The sequence below is a fragment of the Onychostruthus taczanowskii genome, unplaced genomic scaffold (assembly GCF_017590055.1).
Source record: "Onychostruthus taczanowskii isolate IOZ18803 unplaced genomic scaffold, ASM1759005v1 scaffold5, whole genome shotgun sequence".
Lineage (NCBI taxonomy): Eukaryota > Metazoa > Chordata > Aves > Passeriformes > Passeridae > Onychostruthus > Onychostruthus taczanowskii.
The window spans coordinates 3,220,560-3,232,183 of NW_024502568.1; the positions used below are offsets into that span (position 1 = coordinate 3,220,560).

The following is an 11,624-nucleotide window of genomic DNA, read 5'->3' on the forward strand; positions in this document are numbered from 1 at the left end:
TCCTGTGTTCAGTTTTGGGCCCCTCACTGCAAGAAAGGCTTTGAGGTGCTGGAGCATGTCCAAAGTGCAACAAAGGTGGTGAAGGCTCTGGAGCAGCTGAGAGAGCTGGGTGTGTTTAGCCTGGAGAAAAGGAGGCTCAGGGGAAACCTTACTGCTCTCTACAACAGCTTGAAAGGAGATTATGGCAATGTGTGGATCAGCCTCTTCTCCCAGGCAACTAGTGACAGGATTCAAGTGACACCAGGGGGTGCTCAGATTGGATATTGGGAAACATTTCTCCATGGAAAGCATTGGCAAGCATTGGAACAGACTGACCAGGGAAGCGTTTGAGTCGCTGTCCCTGGAGGTATTTGAGAAGTGTAGATGTGGCACTTGGGGACATTTTAGTGGTGGACTTGGCAGTGTTAGGGTAACTGCTGGATTTGATGATCTTAAAGGTCTTTCCCAACCAAAACAATTCCATTATTCTGATTCCAAATGTTCTTATGGGGAATCAGTTGATCAGAGCAGTATTGAAATACAGTGCTGTAAATGCAACCAACAAAGGGAGGAGTACAAGGTGTGAAACAACGACAGAATGAGGTGTGTGATGGCCTTTCCTAAGGTTATCACAAAGAAAAACATTTTAAAAAATACAACTTCCTACAAGTCAGAAGGCACCAGCTCTGGCCAATGAACATTTCAGCAGTTCTTTAAAAGATAATCCTTCCAAGAATAATATTTAAACCCGCTGTTTACAGTGAGGGTTGTTTTCCTGCCCTGGGTTGCGGAGTGGTTTCATCCTTACTCTGTTTGCTTTAATAAAGATGGATGTATCACTCTCATGTCCCAGAGAAATATGAATTAGGTTATTTCCCTCTAACTGAAGTGTCCTCTATATCTTAATTGGATGTACTCTAATTTGCCCTGTGAGGTTGGGGAAGAGGAACATTCTATGCAGAAAATCCTGTCCAGTCCAGGTCACACAGGAGGTCTAATGAATGAAAGGCTGCTGAGGTTGTTCCATCAGCTCCTTTCATCTGCCCCAGAGCCTCCATCAGCTTGCAGAACAGAAAATAATTAAGCATTGCAATAGAAGTTTTCATAGTATTTACAGGCAGATGAAGATCTGCACTACTGAATGTAGTGTAACTCAATTGTTTAAAGGGGCAACAGGTCCTAGTCTTCCACTGACTTTTTTCCCCAAGGCAGTACATTCAGAATTGAAAGAAGTGGTGCTAGTGCCCCTTTTCATGCCAGCCACGCTACCTTGAGCTGCACCCTTTCCCCTGGGCTCTAGTTATATGTTAGGAAGCTCTTCCACTGGGAGTGTCTTCAGGAAGCCCAACCAGTGCCAGTTCTAATCTCTGTACCAAAATGGCAAACACTGATCTGCTTTGTGTTGGATTTGGTGTAAAGGATGGGCTCAGTTATACCTGTTTGAAGTACAACATAAACATTTTCTAGCTGCATTTTCTATAGTAGATTTACTCAGCTCAGTCTGGTCTCCAACAAATGACTCTTGTAGAGTGGACTACAACTGATGCCATAGGTGAGAAGCAAAATCCCATTTTTTTGAACAAACACAAGGCTTTAATGTCTTTCATCTGTATTGTGGTGTATTTGGGCTTACTCCCAGTAGGACAACTATTAAGATACATTTCTTCTTAATCAAGTGTTGTTATTGAAAACCATATTAATTCAATGGCAAGCCATTAAAATGGGGGTCTGAGGAGGAGCATATGACAGGGGAGGAGAGGCAAAGGAGGGTGGGTTTGTTTGTCCTGAGACAAAAGGGATTGGGAGGATCCAGCTACATTCTTCTGCTATCAAAAGGAGTGTTAGAGAGTTGAAAGGTAATTTCAGTAAACAGAAACTTTGTTAAATAGTAAAATGCTTCATAGGCAGAAGAACAGGGACTGCCCCTGAGGTTACACAGTACTGAGAATTAGGATATACCTCAGTACTGGTAATACCTGTTCACTGCTCAAAGCAAGCCAGATTAAGCAATGTTCCTCATATAGTCACTTCTCAGAATTTTGGGGGGTTTAAATGTTCTTGTGATTTCTGAACATGTACTGTGTTCTTGAAGCTGCTATCCTGACAGTAGTGGGGAGAAATAAAAAGCCTCAAGTTAGAAGCCTGAGTTTCATGGGAATTGTAAATGTCTCAGTGAATTTCAGTGGTTCTTTAAGCAAGCAAAATGAGAGACTCCAATGCCTCTGTGTAATCAATTTCAACATTTATGACTCAGACTATGAAACATGCAGTGGTGAATTATTCACTCTGGGCCAAGAAGAAAAATAAGACAACATCTCTTACACTGTGAAATATTATTACAGGACAGCAGTGGTATGTTGAACTCCCAAAAATCCTCTTAGTGTAAACTAACTGAAAGTAGCAAAACATAACAGTCTTGGCTTTTGGACATATACAGTTTAATTTCATAGTCTTTTGGGGTTTGTTTTTAAAACTGCTCTTTTCTTAAAGCACAGGAAAAGCTGAAGTGAAAAGACACACATTTGTTTATTGGAAAAGCACGATGTAACATGATCGTTGTTATTTCTGTTGCCTTTGATCCTCGACACACAAGACAGTGTGGCTTAAAGGTTGGGCAGGGTCGCAGTCTCTCTGGCCCCTGGGCCTTTGCTATGGATGCCTGGATGCCTGAAGTGGTCTTCATTTGACACCTTCACAGTAGCCTGAAACACTCAGCAAGTGATCTGTGTCCAGCTTGTGAATCTCTTGGCATTTTTTTCAGAGAGATCATGTCCTGAGACAACCTCTTTGCACTTTGACTAGCTGAAAGTAACGTAGACCTAATGTTAACATCGCTTGAAAAGAAGCTATGGGGGAAAGCACTTTTCAGGAAAAACAAAAAAAAAAACCAAACCACAACTAAATCAGGTATAAACCTACTTTACTTGTACTTATTCCTACTGGCTCGATCCAGAAAGCCTCATTATTGTCACCCAACTTTTAGGCAAAATCACTGGGTTTTTTCTTTCCTCCCTGACATATTGTATTAGCAGTCAGAAAGCCTGAGGAAAGAATCATGCAAAGTCTATGTGCTCAGCAAGAAGTTGCTTGGATGATTGCATGAGTCCGACTACAGCTTCAGGGAAAAGCCTTTCTGCAGGAGCCTGGTCCTGGCTCTGTCCTGAGGACATTTCCATGGTCCATTTCTTCTGGGGTGCTCTGCAGCTTGCTGTGTCTCAGATGTGCACCTTTCCCATGGCAGTGCGTGGTTACTGCCCTTGCAGATAAAGCAGGGGCTTTACATTTGGTTCTCTTCTCTACTAGAGAGAATTGAAATCCACATGTCCTATTTCCAAGGCAACCACTTATCCTGTAAGAACACCTTTCACTCCTTTTGAATGTGTTCTTCCAAATCAAAATTAATTGAATTGAGAGAAAGCATGGATACAAAGAAACAAAAAGGCTGCGGGACTGTGGGCTACCGCTTAGGGCACTCATGAGGAAGAGGGAGGTTCTGAGCCGTGGTTCCTGCTCCCCAAGATGAGTTTGGGGTTTGAGCAGCGATGTATGCCAGCACTTCTGGCAGCAGGGAGAGTAACCAGAACCCTCTGCTGGGCCTGGAGCACTCTGAGCATGGCGATGCTTCCCTGAGCAGTTCCATGGCTTCAGCTGGTGAGATGAGGAGTGCTGCCTCGTGCAGGATGAAGATGTCACCCAGTGACAGAGGCATCCTGCTCAGAATCACAGCTTTCTTGCCCACAGGCAGAAGGAGCCAAGCACCAGATTAAGCAATTGAGAGCACCCCACCTCATTCTCTCTTCTACAGGAAGGCAGGAGGTGCCATGACATCTGTCTGCACCTCTGAGAGTTGGGAGCCCTCTGCCTGATGGCTGTGTTTGCTGCCCCCGGGCTGAGCTAAAGCCCTGCTTCTGGGTGTGGAGTGGGTTGAAGCTGCGCATCTCTGCTAACCCTCAGCTGAAGCAGTTCTGGGTGTGTAAAGTGGTGCAGCTCAGGGCACCTGCATGGGGAAGTAGAAAAAGTAGGTATCTGTCAAACTGAGTTTTCTCTAGTGCTAGGAGGCAATCAGAAAAAGAGAGTCTGGGATGGGATATTTGAGTCCTGCATGATTCTCTTTTGATGGCCTTGTATGCTGTTTTTGTCTCCCCCTCTCTTTTTATTTTTTTTTTTTTAATTATCACAGGTCTCTTGGTCTGAATTCCCTCATTTCAAGAACCCTAACAGGTCTCTGAAAGGATAAGAATTTAAAGGCTTTAGGTACTTCTAGTGCAACTATGCATAAGAAGTGTCCTCCAGTATATGGAAAAGATAGTCTAAAACCTGCTTCCAGTTCCTCCATTTAATCTAAAGGTTGTTTTTTCAAGAAGCTTGTGAGGAGTCCTGTTCATACTAGTACTTAGTGTTACAAAGTAATACTGCTTTTGGGTATGTGCAAATTTGGCTGCAGTGATGTTTTAGCCTGGACATGCTCAGCCAGGACATGTTACAGGAAGAAGGATCAGCACTGGCTCACTCCTGCTGTACTGGCAGGCATTCCCTGTCACTGATGTCTCTGCTGTTGGAGCCAGGCAGAGGAGGATAAAGTTAGGATAGGCAAGGGAAGAGTGACATGTAAAATCATGAATCTCAGCGTTCTAATCACAACCATGGTTATAATTAGTGATATGGCAAAGACAAAAATATGCAACATGCCTGAGGAACCTATATATCTGCTGCTCCTGGATTGCTATCTGACAAGCTTATTAACCACAGCACTGTTGAAATACATACTCAGAATGGTTGCTTGGGACTGGGCTGACTGTTCTTTCATTATAGTGACATGGAGAGAGCAAAGAGAAACTTAAAGAGTAAAGGAAGTAGTGAAATGAAGGATCTATTTTCTCAATCAGAATGAAGGAGTTCAGGCTAGCAAACCTGCATTACAACTGATGAGGGAGATGAGTGATCTCCCTCCCTTGGAGAGATTTCTTTTGTGCTTACATTTTAGAGTGTCTTCTATTTTTTTTTTTGCCCAAGTGTGGGCACTTCTGAGCCACCAGGCTTTCTGTGGATGCAGACCAAGAGCACACACAGTGGAATGATGTTGGAGCATTTCTTCAGCATAAGCAGAATGAGTCTCCAAATTTGGCGTACTGATGAACAGCTTTCTCAGCTGTAGGTGCTTGGGTGCATAGTGCTGAGTAACTACACTTAAACACATCATTAGTGTTTGGGGTGTGCTGACAGATTCTGGTGCAGAGGGAAGAAATCCTTTATCTAAAGGAGAAGAATGCAGAGGTGGTCATAAACTGCAATTTCTCCTGTGCAATGCTGATGTGTCAGCATGTGTTCTTATCCTGCCTGCTTGGGACAGAGAGGTGAGATAATTAACATTTTTTTGGTTTTGAGCTGTAGAAGATGTCAGTCATGTGGAAAGTGTTCTCTGGAGAATTTCAGATGGGTTTCTATACTGACTACACCTACAATGGCTTGGGCAGGGCACCCTGACAATGCCTTTGTGGCACTGCCTCACACTTGCTCACACTTCTGGTCTCTTTGCTGGGTGTACTTCAATCCCCTTCTCTGTTGCCCCAACAGAATGGACTGGTCCAAGGTCTGTGAATTCAAGTTTCTTGTTCTGTCCCCTTAGACACATGTGGCAATTTGAAGTGGAAGCCATAGCTCATGCAGGGAAGTTGCACACTGTTGAAACCATATGTCTAGAAACTATTAAAGAATTGCAAGTGAAATAGGAACCTTGTAAGTGGATTGTAGATCTCAGCCAGCCCCAGTTTCACTCCTGCCACAGGTGGAGTCTGCCATGGCAGGGAACAGACGTGTCTGTAGGAGATGGTGTGTCACAGGAGTCCATCCCCATTTTCATTGGTGATGACTGTGAACAGGAGTTAGAAGGGCTTTTGGCAGTACCTTTCAAACTTCTTTTCTGCATTATTAGCAAAAAATTATAGAAGTGTATCTATGCTTGGTCTGATGCACCTCTTGAGTACCATATGCTTTTGCAGAAGCTGACAATTAAAGGAGCTGCTTACAGTGACTGGGAGGTTTGTGGTGGAAGCTCCTCTCTGTATGGGAATGTTAGGGTTACCTTCATTTCCTGAGTAATTGATGAGCAAGGAAAGCACCTTGTCCAAACTGAAAGTTAATTGTAGTTGAAATTTAGGGAGCCTCAGTGATGATTAAACAAACCTAAACTATCTCATAAATTGAGAGTTGAATAAGTTCATACTCTGTTCTGCTCAAACTTATGTGTTTAAACAAGATCTTTTCAATGGCACTGTTTATTCACCCAAGAGCACCTCAGCACATTCTCTGTCCCTCACCACAATTTCTCGCTCTGTTTTTAGCCACTAATACCCTGTTGTAGTACAAATCCTGGAAGGAAGGCGTGGAGGGGGATTAAGAGGCCAGTAGAGCCATACTTGATTATTGTAGGTGGTAAGAAAAGGTCACCACTTGCTTTAATTTTCCTGCTTTGCAAAAGTATGAAATGTCAACATGCCACCATATTTTGGGTCAATATTTAAAATTATTGAAAAGAGTAAGATGTAATAGTGGCAGCTGAGTGTTGATTTTCATTTTAATGCATTAGATATTTATGACTGAATGACAAAGGTCCACAATGCCAATAGACCAAAAGGAGATTTTGGCCCAAAAGGCACACCTTGCAGCACTTAATCAAGCAAATACCCTAAAATTCAGATGGAAATCTTGCTGCAGGATCATATTTTCTCTGTGAAGTACAAGAACAGCAACTACATTAATAATTTTCAACACAATATACTTACTCTTTTATTTCCAAATGACTTGTTTCTTATTTGTAGCTTATAATGCTAAATCTCCTTCTTCCTGCACAGCCACAGAGCTTGCTTTAAAGTCCAAAAATTGTTATTGGCCTGTTTTCAGCTGATTCTCTTGATATCAGTAGGGAGATCTGCCTCTCCCTGGAATGCATCAGTGAATATGAATGACATAAATACAAAGAAAAAAAGACATTTCTTCAAAATAAGTGAGTAGCAGCTCCTACCTCAGCAAACACCTTGCCACCTCCACTCAGCAGCAGGCAGAAACATGGCTGTTTGCATAGATGCCCATCTTCTGAGCTGTTGCCTTCTCTTTTAAATGCATTATTTCTAGAGGATTCAGTCATATCAAATTAAATCTAAACAAAGGAAGTTCTTGACAAGTCAAGCAAAGAAGCATTATCATTTTACTACAGAGTCAAAAAATAAATAAAATACTTGCTATAATTTTATATCCCCTGGTCAGAAAAAAAAAGCTTGCTAGTCAGTCATGATGACTGTTTTCTTTTCCCGGGGCTTTCATGTTGGAGGAGGTGCAGAGGGTAACCTGGGACATTGGTAAGTGGCTTTTCTTGTAACATGAGATTTTCCTGCAGCACACAAGCGAGCCCGGCATTTGTGTGCAGCCCAGCACAAGTAATCCTGCAGAGGTGATCGCCCTTGGTTATTGATGGAAAGATGACACGGCCCCTGAGCCACGCAGGAGCGGCTCCTCCATGGCTTGCACTAGTTCATACAGAAGGCATCCAGACTATGTCCCTGCCAGACAGCTCTGCCTTATTAGGATGAGGCAGTTTTCTTCTGAGCCTGCGCCTCCTTGCCTTGCTCAGAGCCTGATGAATGGGTGGATACCAATCTGACTCTCACATTTTTCATGCCAAGCTGGTTATCCTGTTTTAACATAAACTAGAGCCCTTTTCTTTAAGCTGTATGTTGGCATTTCTTTGAGCCTAAATCTGTGTTCTATCTTGGGAAGGCACAGACTGTATTCGTCGCCGTCTGTGGGTGAAAGCTATATTCCTCACATGTTTAGGTTCACAGCAAATCCTGTAGTGCTAGTGCAGGAGAATTTCCACCTGAACCTCTTCCCTTCTCAATCTGTCAGCAGTGTCTTTTTCATGTGGGAACTTCCTGAGGAACTACTTTAGTATTAACAAGCAATCATTAAGATTACTTGGAGCAGGGCTTGAATGGTGCTGTGAAGTAAACACAGATATAAAACATGGGCACTGGCATTTGGCATTATTTGGCAATTAAGAACGTGACTGGCTTTTTACACCAATAAATTCTTTACTTTAAAAAGCTGCTGCAGCAGAAAAAAAAAAAAGAGTTTCAAGAGATTAATTCTATTCACCCATTTCCCTAAAGAATCACAGCATGCTAAACATGCTTTTTTGCAACACTGAGCAGAGCCTGTGCATTATGTAAGTGAAGGCATTGGTGTCCATTTGCAGATGCTGAAGCTACAAAATTTAAAAAAAAATAATATGTGTTTCTGCAGGGCAGTTGGGCACTTCTGCAGGTCTGTGGGTGAAAGTGCTGCAGTCTGGCAATGGGACAGCTCAGCAAGGAGTCAGTTTGTTACTGGGAATGGGCAAGACAGCATTGCTGAACTTGACTCTGATTTCCACCATTTGATGTAGTCTGGCCCAAAATGTTCAGGCAACAAGGTATCCTGATATTTGCCTCCAGCTTCAAATAGGTGGTTTTGTTGAAACTGACAATTTACTCTTGTTTGTTCTCTGCTCTATGTTTGAAACAAAACAGGACTTTCTGAATACTCAGAAAACACTGGCAGTATTGTTCTGGAATAGACTTAATGAGGGTAACTTCTGCTTTTAGGAAAATAAGTCAGTCTCATGACTCCTTCGAACATTTTCTGAGACCCCGTTTGTCAGTAATGGCTTTATCCAGTAGTAAGTGTAGGCTCCTACAGCACCATTATTGGCCTGTTTTCAGCTCTGAGAAATGGAGACAGCTTCAGGAACAGCTCTGAGGTCAGTGGTGAAGAGAACAAGATTTGGAGTCCCACTGCATGAGTCCCACTTATTTTGTATGAATCACAAAATATTGGCAAGTTCCCCAAATGGTTTGGAATCTTTTTCTGTTGTTTAAATTCCTGTTACAGCCATAACTAACAAAATAGCAGAATAAAAAAAGAAAATTCCTCTCATTTCTTCTCCAAGTGAGAAGTCCCAGTAACCATTGTGGGGGAATGTGTTAGTGCTATAGCATTTCATTCATTTTTCTGCAATAAACTCAGAATTTCAGGAGGAAGATATTACTCTTCTAGACTCTCAGTCCAATAGGAGATTCATTTGTCCTAAGGATTTATATCAGTTCTTTTATCTGAATTTCCCAGTTACTTTAGAGCTGTTGTTTCTGTAAGTTTTACCAGGGCCATCCCACAACACTTCCTGCTCTAGACTTTCACCAAAGCCAAAGAGCGCAGCAGCTACACCCATAACTTCCTTAGACAGATTCCTGAGAGAATGCATCATCTCCCTTTTCTTGGCTTGCTGTAACATGCTTAACTTTTATAGGCACTAGACCTTTTAACACTTTCTAAATTTATGCCAGCAAAGACATGAGCAGCGTAGAACCCTGAACTGCATCCTTCACATTGCTCTGTGTTAAATATACCTGAGACTGCAATGCCTCTGGCATCTCAGAGATTTTACTTTGTATCAAAGACATGTACTCTTAATTAATAAAAGCTGAAAGAAGGCCTCAAGCAGAAGTGTTCTGTAAATCATTAAATTCTCAGGTCTCAATCTGCAGAAAAAAAGTGACGTGTTTAGACTATTACACTTGTGCAGAGCATGACTGCCTCTTCTTCAAGGATTATAGTTTTTGGTGAGGAAGAAGCATGCAGGGGGTACGAAAAAAAGGAAATCAGAGGTGAAATATAATGCTGACTATTTCTTTAAATATATATGTTTTTATTAGCCACAAAAACCTTATTTCTCCATTGTAAAATATTTGCAGTAGCAGCTTTATTACCGTCACAGAATTCTACTTCTAGTTACACTTGTAACACCAACAAAAGCTTTTTATAGCTGCTTTTACAATGATACCTGATTAGGATAAGCTTGAAAACTCTCTAATATTTCATCCTTCTTAAAGACCATTCCTTGCCTATTCATTATACTTGCTTCCCCACTCCTGTTTTCTTGGAAATTCTGTATAAAAGCAGCACATTGGTTTTCAGTAACTTGTTGTGAGCTTTCTCTTAACTGTGTAGGGGAGAAAGGGCTTTGAGAGGTTTTTTTAATCCTTTTTGATGTTGATTAGAAAAATGTTTTGACTTGAGAATTCTCATGTTTGCTCTGTAAAGAACAGAGTATAGTCAGAGAACCAAAAGGTCTCTCAAACAGCTACTGAAGTTTGAATGACGTAGAGCAGATCCACTGTAAAGTGTCTTCCATCTGGTACTTGCCTTCTTTGGCCTCACAGAGGAATTAATATACTCCCTTGTGGTTCTCACAGAGCTGGGCATGAGCTGCATCAGAGAAAGGGCTTTATATAAGTTACAAGTTTTGAGGTTTGTTTGGGTTAGTGGGCTTTGCTGAAAATGGGTTTGCATCTAATCTTGTTTCCATTGGGTTTATTCAAAGTAATGGCTGCTAGCTGACCAAATTACAATAGTATAATTCCTGCCAGAATGGAAGTCAAGCATAGAAAACATAAAAATTAAAATCTAAGGATCCCTGAATAATACAGAGAGGCATCTAGCATAAGATAGGTTCATAAATCTATCTGTTCATTTTTGTACTAAGCATCCAAACTCTAAATTCTCTTATAGGTAGCCTTATTGTCACCTGAAAACTTTGCTGTTTTCCCTAAACAATCACTTTATTTGGAAGCACCTCCAGAATGTCAGTTAAAAACAGTTTTGGTGGTGTTCATCTGTGATGTGATTTCCACATTCAGATTTTATGACTTAGAGAAAGGGACAGATTTGCTGGTGATAATAACTTTCTTACTGTATGAAGCACAGACTTAATACCTTCTAGGCTGAGAGACAAATGCTTCTGTCCTTCCATTGCTGCAGCTCTTGGCACGGGCATTGCTGTGATGGAAGGTCTGTCTCAGGAGCTGCTCCCTAGGTCTCCACCACTGGCTTGTAACTCTTTGGTTACTGTCTGGTCCCATCTAGACTGTACAGTACGTGGGGGCTGGATCCAGCTGCCAAAGCCCCTCTAAGCCCCTCGTGGCTGCACGGTGACAGATGGCTGCTCTGCAAAGCCTGGGTGTACAAACTCAGCCTGATCTCTGCTGGGGCCGTGGGACACCGCGGTGCGGCTCCCACGTGCCAGAGCCGCTGCCTGGGCTTGCCGTGAAACCTTAGTGCAGGGCTGTCCACCTAATCCTCTGCAGGTGGCTGATAAAGCCCTGAGCTGGCTTGTGGCTTAGCTTGGCATGCAGCAAAGATGGGAACATGAAAGCAAAGCCAGCCAGGTCAGCCCTTTGGGGCTGCAGGGCCGATGGATCTCTGCTCCAGCACACGTCCAGGGCAGGAATGAAGGCATAGCAGCAATAGTGCTACTGCTGGCTGCCAACAGCAGGAACCCCCCGACAGGCTCTGCTCACCTCTGCCTGCCTCCAGCACGGGAGGTAATGGAAGAAAATTTACAAGGCAATAATTTCTAATTGCTGTCACCAGTTAGTGGCCACAAACACAGAGGCAGAAATGCTTCTGTCATTCTTCCAAAAAAATAAATGCCTCATCCATTTATTTGTTCTTACAGTAAAAAAAAAAAGAGCCTGTTAAAAGGATTTATCTGAAATTTTCTGCTTCTCTGAACAGGTAGCTCATATAAAAAGATCAATGCTGTCTAACAAAAC

The 11,624-nt window shown here is 42.4% G+C and overlaps 1 long non-coding RNA gene across 1 annotated transcript; it reads right to left on the minus strand.

Moving 5' to 3' along the window:
- Positions 1–2,536: 2,536 nt before the first annotated feature.
- On the minus strand, positions 2,537–7,274 carry LOC121341936. Its single transcript, XR_005953475.1, has 3 exons — positions 7,001–7,274; positions 6,762–6,917; positions 2,537–2,781 (listed from the first exon to the last, which is right to left on the minus strand). It is a non-coding gene; the product is annotated as an uncharacterized LOC121341936 (long non-coding RNA).
- Between the last annotated feature and the right edge of the window lie 4,350 nt (positions 7,275–11,624).